The sequence below is a fragment of the Coccinella septempunctata genome, chromosome 2 (genome assembly GCF_907165205.1).
Source record: "Coccinella septempunctata chromosome 2, icCocSept1.1, whole genome shotgun sequence".
Lineage (NCBI taxonomy): Eukaryota > Metazoa > Arthropoda > Insecta > Coleoptera > Coccinellidae > Coccinella > Coccinella septempunctata.
The window spans coordinates 24693024-24712270 of NC_058190.1; the positions used below are offsets into that span (position 1 = coordinate 24693024).

At 36.7% G+C, this 19247-nt stretch overlaps 1 non-coding gene across 1 annotated transcript; it reads right to left on the reverse strand.

The window, feature by feature from the left end:
* Window positions 1-5438: 5438 nt before the first annotated feature.
* LOC123308830 lies at window positions 5439-5600 on the reverse strand. Its single transcript, XR_006537176.1, has one exon. It is a non-coding gene; the product is annotated as a U1 spliceosomal RNA (small nuclear RNA).
* Between the last annotated feature and the right edge of the window lie 13647 nt (window positions 5601-19247).

Consider the following 19247-nt stretch of genomic DNA (forward strand, 5'->3'; position numbering starts at 1 on the left):
CCTAATAGAAATTGTTGTATGTATATTTTCGATACTCCTCACCTCATCTAATCAAATGCATAAGGAAGTGCTCTTGAAATATAAAGTAAAATTAGATGGTGAGGTAACAAATTGGAAATATATCAACGAATTATACCATAAGGAAAAAGAACAGGACCTGAAAATGTTTGTAAAACTAACAGATGCCCATATACAATCCAACAACTTTCCAGAGAATGAAAGTTAAATATGCTGTCCAAGTGCTGAGTTAAACAGTAGTTGCAGGTAGAGTGTTATAAGACAATTTGGTTCATTTATTTAGAATTAATAGTTGCATATTAATATTTGAAGCTTTGTCAACAAATAGTGCCAATAACCAGATGGACGCAGCAGCTGTGACGTGGCAGATTTTGCCCCGCCACGAAAAGGAGGTTTCTTCACCTATGCTTGCCAAATTGGCCCCGAAATATTCCGGTAGTGTATAACATCAAGGATGGCGGTGGTAAGGTTTTCCGACATGTTCTTATTAAAGATCTGAAGCCCTCTCTTGAAGAGAGGGTGTCTGAAATATAAATACCGTTACTAACCGTATAGTAGTACCGTTCAAAGCGAACAGGGTACTAATGAACCGTAAATTACTGTCAGATTAACTGTATGCATTTACAAGATGCGACGTTACAGTTTGGGAAGACCGCTATAGTTTCAATCCACGACCGTCTCCACGACGTCTCCGTCACCGTCAACACCCCTAATTTACCGTCTCCACCGTCCAGGGAATCGTCGCCAGGCATGAGCTTGTGGAGGGATTTTGAGTGCCCCAGACCACCGATGCCGGTACCAATACCGTGAAGCCAGCCACCAGAACCGTTGGCACCAATGGGATCCAGGTATTCCTGGGGCTGGAACCCCGAAGTTTCTGGAGGTGTGGTGGTGAAGGCCACACCAGGGAGAGATGCCAGGGAAGCAGGGCCAAATTCCGCTCCGGCTGCGGCCTTATGGGACAATAGTCCCGCGATTGCTGCGTCAGGGCACCCAACCGAGTGAGAGGAACACCCCAAAGGCTTGGCCGTACTTCAGTGCTACCGCAGTACCATCGTCTACCGCAGAGGACATTGCACCGACCGCCACACCGTCTGAGACCGACCAAGCACCCCACCGTTCCTCCACGGACTACCGTTCCTGCCCACCGTTGAGAAACCGGGAAGAAGCCTGGCTGCCGGACCTGCGGCTCAGATCGGCCGCTCCAGCAGCGCCCACACCGTCTCCGACCATCAGGAAGAAAGTTAAGGTCGACTGATCAACACCGTATTATGTATTTTCTTTTCTTCCTTACATTAAATTTACCGTTCCGTAAACCGCCTTTGTTCTGCCCTTGACAAATGGTGGATGCGTTAACCGTACCTATTTACCGTCAAATTTTTATTAGCTAGTTCACTATGCCGGAAACAACTCCGAAGTCAATAACACCGCAGCATTTGTTTGTTCACAGGCTACAACCAACAATAATCTACACCCACAAACAAAGGGGGTTAGAAGAAAAATAAAACCTAATGTGTACATAGATGCTGATATGTATTTTTACTATCGTTCTACTAACAGATTTCTATATATACCTACCTTCTATATATTAAATAGTATTTTGTCATTGAATCTCACTCTTGACATGTTCACCTACATTTTGATTGAATCCAAGTATCTTCGAAGGTTTCAAATCTATGGCTAACAATTTTAATACTTCAACAACAATACATGGTTTTGGAGCAGAGCATAACCATGTTCCGAATCTTGTTATGCTACAAGATTTTAAATTAAAGCAGATTTTGGCATTCCGGAGTAGGACCTTACTCTGCTGCAAATATTTATGGAGGAGGAGGTGAGGCATAACGAGGCAGCACTGGGGCTACCCAATGGGTTTAACTCAGTAAAAGCAATGATGCAACGGGAACGAAGAAGGGTTGAAACGCCTACCCCAGCATCGTTGGAAGATGCAGCTATACGTTTAGAAAATCCAACGTAAGTCAATATTCTTTACACATTTTTTTATTCACTTGATCTGCTTTCTAGAAAAAAAAGTGGACTGCATATTTGATTCTCGATTATGTTTTAGTTATGGCAGGTACTCCGTTGAATTGGGGCCTCAACAGAGAACATTCTCTGCTGGGTTTAGAGATGGGTGCCTCTTCTTCGTTTCCAGTGGCATCTTGAATGAGGCGGTATAATTTACACCTGCACATGGACGGCATTTTCTAAATCGTCCCTAAAGCAGGTGGAACACATCAGCCATTCATAGTGCACTGGATGAAGGATCACACAGTGAGTATAATCCCAGCATTATTGTTACGTTTGGCAATTCTTATTTTTTTTCCTTGGAGGCATATCCAGTGGTGTTTTGCCTCATGCCCAACCGGATCGGGCAGACCTACATAGGGGTACTGCAGTTCACTAGGCAACTATTTGGTACCTCCGTTGTCTCCTCTGTCCCATATGTGACTACGAGCTAGCCCTGAGACAAGCAGTTTTTGAAGTTTTTAGTGGAATTTCATTGCGAGGCTGCTGGTTTCACTTCGCCAAAAATGTTTTCATGAAAGGTAATTCAATGTCAAATTTGTATGAAACAATATGGGCTTTTTTTATAATTATTTTTCAGCACGCCAAAGGCTGACGCCGTTGCCTTCAGAATGGCCATGGCCCTCACACTCTTGCCCTCAGAAAGGATTTCTGAAGGAATAGACCTCGTTTGTGAGAGAATTAATAATGATGGATTATCAAGGTACATGCAGAAACAGTGGCGGAACACAAACATCTCTGTGTTTGGTTATTAGTAATAGAACTAACAACGCCATTGAGTCTCTGCATGGACAATTATTGAAAATAATTGGTCGCGCACACCCGAATTTCTGGGTGTTTCTCCAATTCCTCTAGAAATTCGATCATTACAAATGCTCTGATTTACTGAGGGTTCTCCAGCTGAGAAGACGGGAGAGGCGCCGTTATTTGGAGCTCAATCAACGTATCAGTAAGTAAATTCAAGTGTAACCTGTGGATCAGTACAGTTACCTACTTGATAAAAATTATTCAACCAATTTAAATTAATGCTGAACACAACTCAAATTACTTTTCAGATGATGCTCAGCATCGTTTCGGGCAGGATGGCAATTTGCGTTAGTTCCTGAGTATAACCAGCCACACAGCCATTGGCATAAATCTGTTTGACCCATTCTCCAAGTAAGTCAAGATCGAGGTCAACAAAAAAAAAAAAAAAACTTCATCTCAAAAAGACTTGAACTTGCTTCATTTCAGTTGAGGTACATATAGTCCATTTTGAAATGTACGGGTCCGCAATAAAAATTTTCTGCTTTTTCCAAATATTCATATCAAATTCCAATATTTCTACCTACATATATAATGAATATTTCCAGATGGAACAAATCGAAATACCCAAAGGTGTATACTACGTTTGCCCAGGCAATTTTATTTTCCTGAAAGACAAGATTCATACTGCTCTGCCTGAATAAGTATGCAGGAGGGTAAGCCTTTAATTTTGAGGTAATTTTGCCCGGGTAATAACTGTATTATATTATTTATATCTATTACTACAGTTACCTACTTGATAGAAATTATTCAATCAATTTAAATTAATGCTAAACACAACTCAAATTACTTTACAGATGATGCTCAGCATCGTTTTGGGCAGGACGGCAATTTGCGTCAGTTTCTGAGTGTAACCACCCACACAGTCATTGGCATGAATCGGCTGTTTGACCCAAATCTGCCAAGAAAGTCAAGATGGAGGTCAACAAAAAAAAAAAAACTCCATCTCAAAAAGAATTGAACTTGACTTGAACTTGCTTCATTTCAGTTCAGAGTGCTACTGGTAGAAATGCTGGGTAATTATATATTCCTATCGATCAAGATAAAAATGTGGACTTTGCTAAATATTGATTCGATTGTAACTATGTTGAGGAGTAGGAAAATTATGACTTCTATCTATCTAAAAACATATATCGGCATCTCAGATAAATAGCAGAAATGTAATATACCTACAGTTCTACAACATTACTATTTTTCAATATAAAATATTAACATAAAAAACCATTACAGAATTTGATTCATGAAACATATTCTCATAAGCATCATAAAAGTTAATTCAGATATGCATTTATATATTCTATTTGAATCTATAAATACTTTACTTTGGTTATGCAAAGTGAGAAAACCCTTGTTGATATCGAAAATAATGAGTACTAATGATTTTTCTTAATAAGAACACAGTGACCAAAATAAGCTTCAAGCTCATCCGTTTGCAAATGAAGTACAAATTTTTGTATGAATTGAGTATATTTTTGGCAATCTTGTGTTGAGATCAATTTCACCAAAAACTATATAACATTTTAAACATATGTGGATCGTTCAGCATATCAGGATTTTTCGTAGTGCTCCTATATTCTGTTTATTTCTTGAAATGATATTATGATGAATGGTCATTTTCATTTGTTAAGTTACAGATTTGAAGTACTCATCATGTGTTTTCGTCAGGTTGTTCAAAAATGTTGAAAACATCACAAACAATACTTTCAAATTAATCAGTTATCGATAAAATTTTATTACAAATTTATTATTTCATTCATATATGACTTGATGTGTTTTTCTATGAACTTTGACATATTATATTGATTGGAAATTTTGACTTACAGGTAGGTGCTATTCAGAGCGTGCAACACAAGCAGTTGTTCCATGTGGACACATTGTTTATTGCAATGGCTGTCTTGCAAAGGCCAGAGAAGTAGGAGATATTTCTCGATGTCCCCAATGTCGAGGTGATGTGCAGCAATTTCTGCCACTTTTCGCACCGTGAATTCCTCAATTAATCCGTTGCACTGCAAGATAAGACATTCTTTGGAAGTGAATTGAAAAAGTTTCAAATGGCCAAATGAAAAGTTGAGAGAGTCTAAACCTGAAATTATCTTACCAGAGTTCCACCCCTTCAAGATAAGACATTCTTCGGAAGTGAACAACCAGTTCCATTTTTTCCTTATTTTTTGTGTCCCTAGGAAATTGATAAAATCTCATGAACAATTCAACACCTACCTATATAGGCATATGCAATATCATTCTAACATAACCAAGATTAATATCTACAAAAAACTGTTATCCTGCTATGTATAATACTGCTTTCCAAGGCTTAGAGCCTTGTACCAAAGTTTGAAGTCATTTCAGTACTGCAAATACTACGAAGATGTGTAACAATTGAGAATTTGCATTAACTGATAAATATTCATTCTTACATTTCAGATTGTATTTGCGAGTGAAATTAAAATATTTTTTGCCTTTTTTTTATGAATCCTACTACCATATATGTATATGATAATCTGGTTCCAGGAAATCGAGCGAACCTACTTGAAACCGGTCCTGAACAGGTGGGAACCAAATCTAAGCTCCGCTTAAGTTGATTGATTTATCCGGGACAGCGCGTACGCAGTCCCGACTACCAAAAATTACGCGCCCGAGTTATCCGCATTAGGGATAATCGCAGAGGTCAGCCCGATCGTAGTGCAATGAAAGGGCCTCACTCCGGGGGAACCGCCTTATTGATCACGGTAACCCCTACGCCAGGTAAGTATGCGTTGTGCAGCTTTAGGAGCGTATATATGCCATCCGAAACAATTCTTTTGAGGTAAGTGTATTGAGTGGCACCCTCTATTGGAACAACTCACAAATATATATAAAATGCCCTGAAGTTTTCTTCGGATCAGCACTAGAACTCTGTAATATCTTCTAGAACGAACGAATGCGTTAGATGTCTTATCTCCAAATTCTATAATTGAACTGCCAGCATCTAGTGGTCGGGATACAGACTAAATGCTAGAGTGAATTGTTCTGATAATCTTACGGCAGTTCAAAAGAAGAAGTAAGCACTTTTCCTTCACTTGTAATGAAAAATAGTTTTTGACATCCTTCATCCTTAGCAGTTCCGTCATTGTCAAGACCACATGTGGTCTTTATACAATAAATAGTGTTTATTTAGTATAGTATTCATTCCCAATTCAATTTGTGACAGCACTCAAAATAATTCTTTGCTGAAATTGCCTGTAAATTGAAATCTTGTTGCATGAGAACCACTTTCGTAACAGAAACTTGAAAGATACTGTCGACCCAATATTTCGATTCCGGAAAAAAAGTTTAGGGTTTGCAGAAACCAAAACTTTGGTATTATCTATAATGGATTCCTGTTATAGGGAAACAATATTTTGTTGATGAAGCTAGATTGAAATGTGATCATTACAGGAACTGTTGAGTTTAAAGAATGAATAACAAAGCGTTCTGCTTTTGCGCTACACTTTTGTTAGAGAAACTGGAAACATACTGTCGACCTAACATTTTCAGTCCTGCTAAACTGGAGTATGTCGTGTGAACAGGAAGAAATATGGGGGTTTGCAGGAACCAAAACTTTAGGGACGCTGGTAACGCCTGTGAATTAATTTTAGTGCTACTAGGATGATTTCAAAACTATTATAGGATACTCGGAAAGCAAGCATTTCAAAAATCTATCATTCGAATAAAACACCTCGTATGCGTTAAAAGTTGGTTAGAAGTGATGAAGAACGAAGCCAATACCTATCATTACTGTGTGAAATCTGAAACTTTCACCGCAACAGTTGTTGAAATTAACTGAATGTTAACAAAATAGACCAATTTATTTTTTGAGCATTTTTACTCTTAAATGGCTTTTGATGATCACCATATTATATTCTATTTTCTGGCTGGCCAAAGAACATAATCCCCTTCATGGGAATTACATTATTGCTGAATTTAAACCACAAGCAGAAAAGGAAGAAAAGTGACTCATGGAGGCCATCTAGGAGCTTCATACCTCATATCAGGTTCACTGCCGAAATTGAAGAAACTGTCAAGAGACATCGAGAAAAAACGACAGGTTTGAAATAGTTATTTTCCTATCAAGTGCGGAAAGTGATCCTTGCCCGCACGAAACTGCCGTTGCCCGAACGATGCGAAGCAGAGTTCGGGTAAGCAGTTGAGTGCGGGCAAGACACTTTACGCAAGAGTTAGGAACAATATTTTTTCTACAAGCGCTTGAAATATATAAATATATCCATTTCACGAAACAGATCATATCTCATTTGATTAATTCATATATAATGACAGACGTAATTCTGCATGTCATTACTATGGGTTTCTCATCGTTGACGTTCTATGCATAGAAACATGATAGAATTTAATTTACTCTATAAGATTTGCGTGCGGGAAAAACCCCTGCTAATCCATTCCCGCACGCATTTGCGTGCGGGAAAGAAATAGCAGGCGTTTTTCCCGCACGTTTTGGGAAAGTGACTCTTTGCAACTTGGAATGCGTGCGGGAAAAAGGTTGAACGCGCACGCTTGTAGAAAAAAGCATTTACAGCCATTTATAATTATATACAAAGTCCCCATACCAATTTCTCAAATCCTCCATCTCCAAAAAAAAAGAAAGATTCCTAATACCACATAATTCGATATCATTACAAACCTTTTTGTTTTAATCAAGAATTATATCGTCATATGACGATCCATCTTATCTCCGACCGAAGTATACATAAATAACATACTCACATTATATTATCCAAAATAGGACTATACAGGGACAATATGCCTTATTTGGAGAGAACGGCTGTTGTTCTTACAGAAAAAAACAATTTCGGCTCAAGTTATGAACAGAGAGATAGATGTAATGGAAAGCGTAACAACCGTTGAGGATTCGGAAAATTACATTGAAAATGAAACACTGGAAAAAGAAGTATAGTTCGAAGCAAAAACTGCCTCAATGATAATTCAAACGAATGTACGGCTTGCACAAGTTTCAAATATAGATTAGGGATGCAGGACAAAAAAAGCATGGTTTCTAGAATAATAAATAAACATGACATTTACTTGGGAAATAGAAATAAAAAGCTAGTTTCTGTTATCAGAAGATCACAAAGGAAAAACAAGAAACTGAAAAATTGAACTTCTTTAAGAACGATCTACCTGCTGCTCAAAAGAACATGGTTAGAGGCTGTTACAATTGAAGTCGCTGTAAAAAGAATGGAGTACACGTTATAACCTTGATTGGGCGTATTCCTGCATCCTCATGAAAATTGAAAGCTCCGAATGGAACAAACACATTAGGGAAAATAAAATTTTGCCATTACCAAGTCCAAGCTTCAAGGTTGTTCTTTTCTTCAGATATATCAGAACATTTGATGGCTCTTTCAGATTTCAAAGAGAAGTTTTTGAAATGTTGAAAGAAAAAACCAAGTATATCATAGTTTATCACTCATATAGTGGTTTTAAGACTCTCAATTCACCTCCTCCAAGTATATGAAAGTTTGAGAGCGACACGGATGATGGCTCGTGGAGGAGTACGAGGTCTCCAAAACTAAAAAAATTGACAGAAACCTTATGGAATTCATTGAATATATCGATTTGGGGCATTACACTCCACAGAAAATGGAAAAAAGTAATGGAGATCATGCTTTAGTCATAATGTTTTAACCATTTGCAGGTCCTGGTCTCCAAGCATTAGCCTACAATGTTTTCAGCTTCTACTACAAGCAACATTATTTGTTCAATACAAATGAATGAACGTAAAACAAAATAACTCATATCCTGATATCAAATGATGTTAATAAGTTTCATAAATCAATTTACAGGAACTGGATAGTTTCACTTTTTTATATTGAAATCAACCCATGAGGGATTTCAAGACACAATATCCTGCACTTCAGATTTGTGCAGATAACTATCTGAATTAGGCTTCAAATACTTTATGAATTCAAAGCTGAACCAAAATTATTCTGGGGACTGGAGGTGATTTTAATTTTTATTGAAATGCTTATTGGCAATAATTGTAACTTTCAGCATTTCTTCCGGATTGCCAGGCAGGTGCAGGTTGCAATATCCATCCCGGGTCAATTCAGGTTGGACAAATATTCATCCTGATGCCCTGCACTCCCTCATCAAATCACCCAGGGGAAGTAACATATTCAGGCGGGGACATGATGAAATCTCTTCTTAAGACTGGAGCCCTGAAAGGAAGAAAAAAAAAGTTCACTTTCGATCTAGAAATTGAGGGAGAATTTGAAGAATCTGAAATCTTTCAGAATTTGTAAAAGTGGAAGAAGCATTTGCTTATTTTTGTGGGTATGTGGCAAAAAAAATCAAAAATTCCACAGATTGCATTGAAACAATTATTGGGAAAGGAAATGAAAAATTCATCTGTTTATAATAAAAAAGAGCTGTGTTCCTCAGTGAACTCTGCCAAAAACAAAAGCTGGCGAAACAGCGAAATCTTTCAAGTGGACTGCCAAGATAATGTCATACACTCTGCTCTTCAAAAAATTGGACAAGGATGAATAGAATGGTCTCACGATGAAACGTTCACACGGATATATAAAACCATTCAGCTGATTGAGTCTAAAAACCTGGAAAACAGGCTTCTGGAATCACAGCAAGAACAGTTTAATTGCAGAATGTGTTCTAAAGCAATAATAGTGGAGAATGAATTCGGCACTTATATTTGCCTTTGAATTTTCCTGAACAGTAGTTCATATTACGGGGTTTTGTATGTTATCAGAAATCAAATACTAGGACAAATTTGGGACACTACATCGCTATATGTCGGAGAAATAATGGAGCCCTGAAGTTATACAAAGATATGTCTTAAAAAATGAAGATTGTACCAGAAACAGTAGTACTCGAAGTCCACCTACCATTGTATAGAATTTGAACAACTGGATATTATAGTCCAAGATCCCAGAGCGACCAGACATAACTTATTTTCACATAGATGAAACTTTAGGATCTCGGTAGATTCTCATGTGCTTTGAATACCTGCGAACTTGTAGAGCTTGCCTAGTGACACCTGGGCATATACCAGGTGGCAAAGGCGACTAAAAATAAGTGTTACTTAACTTATTTTCACATGGCTGATTTTTATATATGTTTCAAAGAATACCATTCTGAAGTTATATTATAAGTGCCAGACACTTCCCATGGGCCAAAATTCTTGCCAGACGCTTTGAATATGCACAAAAAATAAATCAACTTTACATATTTTCACATGTCTGATATTATAAAATATGCCATTGAAGTATAGGTGAATCCCTCCACTCCATCCACTTCAAGAAGCTGACACTAAAATTGTTATTCATATTTGTAATATAGACGCTGAAGCAAATTTTGTTATAAGATGTTCTGGTACCGATATTGCAATAATTATGTTAGGACACATGCATAATTGGAAAAATGAAGATTCGAATGTATGGTAGTACGCAGGCACCGGGAATAATCAAGGATGTATAAATTTAACAAAGGTTTACGAGCACTTGGGACCATCTTTGTGTAGAAGTTTGCCAAAATTCCATGCATGGATGCGACTTTAATCCCGCATTTTTCAAAAAAGGTTAACAAAGACCATTTAATATATTGATGAAAAAATATGAGTATCAGCAAGCTTTTTTGCAGTTTGGAGATCCAGAGTTGTTTACCAATAGGACAATACAAATAGGTATTTTCAACAATATACAAAAATTAATCTGCGAAATTTATAGTGTTCCTGGTATAATTGATGTTAATGCTGCCCGGCTCCAGTTATTTTTAAATAATCACAGCGTATCTGATATTAACGAATAATTCAATCCGAAAAATGTAAAAAATTTTGATGCTAGCATTTTACCACCATGCGAAACTTAGTTATTTCAACAATTTCTCAGAGCTAATTACATTGCTAGCATATTGTTGAAGTTCATCTTATCGAATAGAGATTTGAAAATATTGAATCGAAAGAGGTAAGTATTTTTTGAATATTTTATACTATGGCGCTCACACTCCCGGCTGAATAATTTTCATGTTTAGGGATGTTTGGTCACTACTATTTGTCTGACTGATGAAATATAACTTTTTTATAGTTACTTCAATGGCATATTTCAATATCAGGCATGTGAAAATAAGTAAAGTTCATTAATTTTTTGTGCATCTCCAAAGCGTCTGGCAGAAGTTTTGGCCCATGGGAAGTGTCTGGCGCTTATGATATAACTTCAAAATAATATTCTTTGAAACATATACAAAAATCATCCATGTGAAAATAAGTTAAGTTCATTTATTTTTTGTGCATCTTCAAAGCGTCTGGCAAGAATTTTGGCCCATGCGAAGTGTCTGGCATTTATAAATATAACTTCAGAATGGTATTCTTTAAAACATATATAAAAATCAGCCATGTGAAAATAAGTGAAGTAACACTTATTTTTAGTCATCTTTGCCACCTGGTATCTGCCCAGGTGTCACTAGTCAAGCTCCACAAGTTCGCAGGTATTCAAAGCACAGGAGACTCTTCTGAGATCCTTAAGTTTCATCTGTGTGAAAATAAGTTATGTCTGGTCGCTCTGGGATCTTACTCTATTATATCATGTAAATTTATTTTGAAAATATACTTTCTATTACAATATTATTCGATTTATATTCATGAATGTGTGAAAGGTCATCATTTTCTGATGAATCTTCGAAAGCCACTCATAGGCTCATGAAATCTAACTCGTACAAAACTAAAATTGATGGAACAGTGAAAGGCTGGGGTATAACGACGTTTATTCGATTTTTCCTCCAACCTGATATTTCTTCGAGTGCTCGGTGAAATTGCGGATGAAAATTGTATAATAGGTTACTAATGAAAAATTTTGTGTGTCGAACATGTAGTAACAGGGTAGTATCGGAAGCAATAGCGAAATGTAGAATTTTCAAACATATTGGTCACACTTTTCACTATTTCAGGGTTCAATTTTTCCATTACTGATTGGGTAGATCTACGCATTTTCGGGATGGCATTTTCCCCCATTATATCTATGTTAGAGTGCGAGCAAGCATTTTTGTGGTTCAAATAGTTACGATGGACGACATACAAACGAGAATTTTAGTTTTACAAATACATAGTTACTATCAAGTAACTACCATAAGTTGCGAGCAATGTCGAAAGCCTATCTCTCTTCGTTAAGGTTTTCATCCTGGAAATTGCCATTTTCAATCTGCGATATCTCCTGTTATGTTTCTCTGATGGAATTGGGATTTCCGGTTTTATAATCAGCATTGCCAAGGCTTCGACCCTAGCACAAAAACTCTATTTCGAAAAATCTCGATTTTTTTGGGTAAAACATGAGCAAGGGGTTCGACCCTCCCTAAAATGACGTATTTGCTACTCTGTCTGAGAATCAGGATGTTCTATTACTGTCTCAGGATATGGAGTGCATAGAATTTGTTTAGAAGAATTTAGAAAACCAAACAGTTAATGATTCAATAGAGAATTTCACTGCAGAGAGCTCTTGGAAGTCGACTCGAAAATGAAAAGTGGAAAAACAAAAAAAAATTATTTTCTCCTAAACAGGGCCAGATATTTGAAATTTTGGTATGAAAATATAGGTTTTCGAACTAGCTGAATGTTTTGAGAGCAATTTCGAAAGCCTATCCTCCCTTTGTTTAGATTGTCATCCTGGTAATGACATCCAAAAACTGCAAATTTCACTTGAGAATTCTTCAAGACCGACCGGTTGTGCCCAAGTGGATGAAATTCTCAGATTTATTACAAGAAGGGTTTGTCTTTTATAATATGTATCACATTTAGATCTGCGATGATTTTCCTAGAAGAAAAACTACTCGCAAGTTGACCATCGAAAAATTCCCAAAAAGATGGGGTCAGTTCAAACTTCCTCAAGACCGAACGGTGAGACCGCAATGGATGAAATTCTCAGATTTATTACTAGGAGACTTGTTCTTTCAGAAAATTTATCACATTTAGAACTGCGATAATTTTCTTGGAAGAAAAACTACTCGAAAGTTGACTTTCGAAAAATTGCCAAGAAGTTGGGTTCAGTCCTCAAGATCCAACGGTTGCTCCGGGATGGATGGAATGTCGAGTTTCATCACTAGAAAGGTTACTCTTTAAGAGTATGTATCACGTTTAAATCTACTATGATTTTTCTGCTGAATTCCACCTAACTCGAAAGTTGAAAAATGGAAAAATTAAAAATTTGATTTTCTGGTAAACAGTGTTAAATATCCGAAAGTTTGGTGAGTAAATATAGGTTCTCGAACACGCTGAATATATTACGAGCAATTCTGAGATCCTCTCCCTTCGAGTAGTATTGTGGTATTCCTCCAAGATTTGTGTAAGCAATCAACAGAACCTTCACAGAACTATTCCTCCTAACTGCATCTTACTCTCATGGTTGTATGCTTCTAGGTGCCTCCACGATTTTTAGTTAAACCTGACGATATAATAGAGTTCGAGAAGAAAGACATCCAGTTAAACTGTAGTGTATACGGAAAACCAGTGCCTAAAATTGAGTGGTTGAGAAATGGCCAATCCCTCCTTCCTAGCGATTACTATCAGATGGTCAATGGGTAAGTGGAAACCCTTTCTTCCTCGGAAATATGTTAATTTTGGTTTTTTTCCGTACACATAACCTCAAAATAATGGGACTACTACTGGGCGACTCTGGACTGATACAGTGTACAGCGTCGAATTCTGCAGGGAATGTCCAGACGTCACCTAACGTCAAAGTTTTGAAAGCAGGTAAGATTTCCATTTTCTGGAGTAGTTCTGTTGTATTGATACTTACAGTCAAAACCGAATATAACGACACCGTTAACAACGACGAATCGGTTATGACGTCTATATGCAAGGATCCCGACCGAATCCCTCTATAAATACTTATGAAATATACCGTTTATGACGGAAAGTCATCAGAGTTCCTCGAAATTCATCGGCTATAACGACCAACCATCATACTTTTTTATTAAATCCATCATAATTTTGCACCTTATTCTAATGAATAATAGGTACCACTTCACTCCATCTCCACAGTCAACACCACGCATGCTCTACTGCTCTATGCAGGTCAGTTGATGTTTTGCGACAAGATCGGACTGATTTAGTGCGCATCACGAGAGCCATCGTAGATTTCGTTGAATTGATTTTGACCTAAGGTTTATAAATCGCGACATGTCGCAAAAGAGAGAAGCTTTTATAATATTGAAGAAAAATCACACATTATATGGAGATTAGAAAATGGTGGGCAGAATGGGAATATGGCTGAGAAATGTGTCGTCTCACACTCTACAATATCAACGATTTGAAAGATTGAGGATAAAATTAAAGCCTTATTTGAAAACAATTCACTGCAACTTGAACGATCGAGGGAACGTGGTTTAAACACCAAAGGACCAACAATGTGCCAATAAGTAGTCCGATCCTGCAACAGTTATTATTTATTGCTTTCAATAACCAGTTCAATTCTGATATTAATCAAGGACTCTTAAAGGAAATGAAACTTGAAATGCTTTCGAGACTAAGCTAAAAAATAAACAAACCAAAATTAACGATTATTTTGAAAAATGATTATGAATGTATATTGTTTGTTTTTCAAAATAAATATTCGTTTTGACTTTTGTTCTTCTATTCGGAAAATCATCCATATAGAAAATATCGGTTCAAATAAAGAAATACTGCTTATAACGACTACCGGATATAGCGTCCATATTTTGCAGTCCCTTCAATGTCGTTATAACCGGTTTTGACTGTATATCTTTTTGTAGATTGAATTTATACAAGACAGGTAGTCTTTGCAACTGCGGTTTTGATTAATTCTTTCTAATTGAGCACAAACTATCTGGAAATAACTAAAATATGCATGAGATAAATAACTCGTCCTCCAAGAATTTATATATCGTAATGTACCTCGATGAAAGTTGACTTTAGTATGAAACATTCTTTTCTAACATGATCTCCAGCCAGTTCTTTTGAAAAACTTTATAACTTTCTTATAAGGGCAGCAAATTCTTAGCCATTTTAATTTTCGTCTAGTTTTTGGTAGTATTGATCAGAGATTACTCTATGGTACAATGGTATTGATCACCCCATGGAACATCTGTACTAGTAGTAGTCTTTGCAACTTGCACCATACGTCAATTGTATTATTTTAGACAGTTTTTGAATTTGAGTTTCTTTTAATTATTGATTTATTTTCATTTTCTCCCAACTCTCCTTTTCGTTTTCCCCCCAGAATGTTTTTTTTTTTCGCATGGTTAATTTCGGTTCTGCATGAAATTTCGATTGGGAAAATTGTCGGTGCAGAGTCGAAAAATAGCAAGCACAAGGGTAGCCCGAAAAAGGTGCCTTCCCTAGAGGGCGGCGGCAAGCTTCCCAAGAACGTTCTCGCTGTTCTCCAACCTGAAGTCGGAGAAGACGGCCAAGTTGTCGGACGTCGATTTCAGCCATTTGTACCAAAAGCCGGACCTGAAAAATTTCAATCCGATGAGCGCGTTCTCGTCGCTGGTCAGCTCGGACGCGAACGACACTACACCGGATATAGAATACTTCCAAGCGAACTTCCCCACCTACCCTAAACCCATTGACAAAGATTATAGATTATAGATATCTTTGCCCATTGACAAAGAAAGGAAAGACAGACAACTCTCATTGGTCGTTTAAAACGTTGCTGGTGGCGCCTCGGTGGGCAGTAGATAGAACTAATTGTTTGAAATAGCTATATAGTAGAAAAGGATATGTTTTCGTTTCGGCATAACATAACATAACCTAAATTTTTACGCGCTTTTAGTTGTATTTTCAGCAGTGATAAGTCATGTTGCCGTCATAGTTTTGTAATTTTTTTTTAATAAATTCAACACTTGTGTTTTAAATGCATCATACGTGGGTTTGTTCTCTGCAGTGAATACATAATTTCTGCATCAGTTATATCAACAAGTTTTATTCATTCATTATTGGATTATAAAGGCAAACATTTTTCTTTGAGTAGAGGCATACATTCTTTGTTACATTTTAATTCAAATATGAATTTTTCAGTGCAATCGTGGAGTCTAGAAGTGGATAGGGGCTTGATACAAGATACAACTTCAATCATCCATTAGGTTTACGTGAAAGGTAATTATAGTTTAAGGTAAGTATTAATTCTGTAAACCTATTGTCATAATCGATTAGTATGGCATCAGTAAAATTTCAATTTTTATGTTGCATCCCAAATTGTGCTAACAAAAATCACTCGGGTCTAAAGCTAACAAGCACCTTTTTCGATCTCCTCCAAGTAGAATTTCAGAATGGGAGAATGCAATCAAATCAGTTCACTCTAATTGTATTTTTAATAAGAATAATAGAATATGTGAGGACCATTTCAGTGTAAAAAATTTTCACAATACAGACTAGACTTCTACCTTTAGCTCTACCAGATTTTCCAAATTTTTCACTGCATTCTGATCAGGATAAATTAATTATCGACAATAATAATAATAATAATGATTTTGAAGTTGGAGGTTCAAAATCATCTAGTGCTTGGAGAAGATTTTCCAAATTTAAATAACAATAGTTTGCCAAGTACTAGTTCGTCAGACATAAACTCAAATTCACCCAGTACAGTGACTGTTTCCTTTTTTGTGAAAAAAAGGTCAGGCATTTTAAATAATATTAATATCAAGCGTATGAATCAGTTATCACATAGAGAAAAATATTTGTATGATATTACTAAAAACCAAAAAGAGCAGCTGTCTAGATTGAAGAAAAAAACATTGAAAAGTCCACACAAATTAAAATTAGCTGAGAAGATCAGTTCTTCAATTTTTTTTTTACAACTCGAGCAATCAATTTATAGTATTGGGGTTCAATTTATATCTTCTCAGTTCAAAAATGCTAAACAAAAAAAAACATGGGGAGCGTTGGACATCCGAAGACATTAGCATTAGCTTTATATAAACGAGGTGCGCGTTCATACAGATTTTTGTCCAGATTTTTACGATTGCCAAGTAAATAAACGTTAAATACCGTTTCAAGTTCCTTTTATTTTGATACTGGCATCAATAAACAGATTTTTAATAAATTAGCTCTCAAGTTTTTAAAATTAAAAACTCTCGATAAATTTTCTTGTTTAATGTTCCATGAAATGTCTTTATCTCACGACTTACATTATGACCATGCCTTAAGTAGTAGGACATGTAGATTTAGGTTCAAATCTTGGACGATTCAAAGAAATCGCAAATCATGCTTTAGTTTTTATGATTTCCGGACTTCATAAGTCTTGGAAACAGCCAATAGCCTACTATTTTACTAAAGATCAGATGAAGACAACTCATCTCAAAATTCTTATTAAAGAAGTCATAGTTGCTCTGCAGGAAATTGGTCTTCGGGTGATTTGTACAGTTTGTGATCAAGGCACTACCAACGCAGCTGCCATTAAACAGTTGATCGATGAATGCCATACTAATCAACTAGGACCTTACTTCATTGTAAATGATCAAAAAGTTGTTGTGTTACATGATCCTCCACATTTATTGAAAAACACACGTAATGCCTTACAGTCTTACAATATCAAATTTGAAGACAACAAAATTGCCAAATGGGAGCATATTATTCAAGGTCATAAATTGGACAATAGTAGAAGATTTCGAACCATGCCTAAAATTGATTCAGATTATTTGACTCTGCAACACTCGCATTTGTGTGCTGCTAAAACTATGAGCCACACAGTTGCGGCAGCATTGAAGATGATGTCAACCAATCCTGATTTCCCTTCTTCGGCAGTTCATACAGCAGAATTCATAGGCGATATTGATCAACTCTTCGACTCTTTGAATTCTGTGTGTAACTCTCGATTTGGGGGTAAGGAGTTGAGGCGATGTGTTAGTAGAAAAAGTAGACATGTCCAATTTTGGTATGCCATTTTACAGAGGGTCAAAAAATGGCAGTTTTTGCACCCTGAAACGGGATTAGAATCAAAGGCTCCCAGATGTAAGGAAGGTTGGATTACCACACTTGAAGGTTCATTTTTCATTCATTGCTATATCCCGTTGCCGGGAATGAATCTACAAAAAGACGAAAAAAGGGAAAAAGCAAAAAAAAAGGAGGTGCGAACAGACTTATAATCTTTTCAGGGCTAATTGCGACTGAATGAATTCTTTGATTCATTCAGAAATGAGCATACAAGTGGGAAGGTCATTTGAGCAATTTTTCAGTAACCTTGTCTGCTTCGTACATAAAAAAAAGTGCAACATGTGCCACATAGATAAGATGATTGTATTTTCAATTTCAGGTTGTTGCTGGTTATTACTGGAATGCTTTAAAGATTGTTGGGGATTGTCCTAAAACTGTGAGGAGTGATTTCGTGACAGAAAATAGATCAGTTGAAGGAATTCAAAAAGCTCTGCATCAAACTTTCAATGAAACCACCTTTTCTATATGGGAGCAGTACTCATAATCAACGCATAGAGGCATGCTGGTCCATACTCCCGAAGCATAATTCTGGATTAACCTTTTTGAAATAGAAGAGTTATAACATCATGTAGGTTTTTGTAAGATTCAGGTGAATTAAAAACAACGCAAATTTGTGTGTATTCTGTTTCAATAATAAAGGTTTTATTCAAATGAACCAAAAAGATAATTCCCTTACATGTGTTATATTCTGTAAGTTATAAATTCAAGAGTAAGTTATACAGTGAAACCTCCCTTGGGTAGATACCATGTGTCAGTTCAATAGAGGTGTCCGTTAGTAGAGGTTTCACATGTGGGGAAACTGAAGTGTGAAAGTGAATGTCTGCACATTCAGATGTTTATAGATCTAGGTGTATTCATGGACGTATTTTGGTGATTTGTGGGGTATTATGTGGTGGGGTTTAGACACGACATTTGATCAATAATAATAATAACAATAATAATAATCGCCATCCAGGATCAGGTGATTCCAACAAGACATTACATGAAATATATCGCCAAGGATGCCTCAGTGGCGGACGATAGCTGCCGTTCTGGCTGTGCAACACATGAAACTATCCAGTACATCACCGGGGGATGTCAGAATTTCGCGGGCACGGAGTATAAAAATAGACATGATGCTGTTGCCACGATTCTTCACCAAGAATTGGCACTAAAACACCAACTTCTAACTTCGAAAAAGGTTCCTTATTACAATTACCATCCGAATACTGTGTTGGAAAATGAACATCACAAGCTCTACTGGGATCGCACAGTTCTCACAGACCGGAAAATAACCCACAATAGACCAGACCTCATATTGCTCAATAAGGATGAAGACAGAGCACTATTCATCGACGTGGCAATTCCAAATGATAACAATCTTCTAGATAGGCACATAGAAAAAATCTCAAAATACAGAGATCCCGAGGAACAAACCGGAAGACAGTGGAAGCTGAAAGATATCAAGATCATCCCTATTGTCATTTCA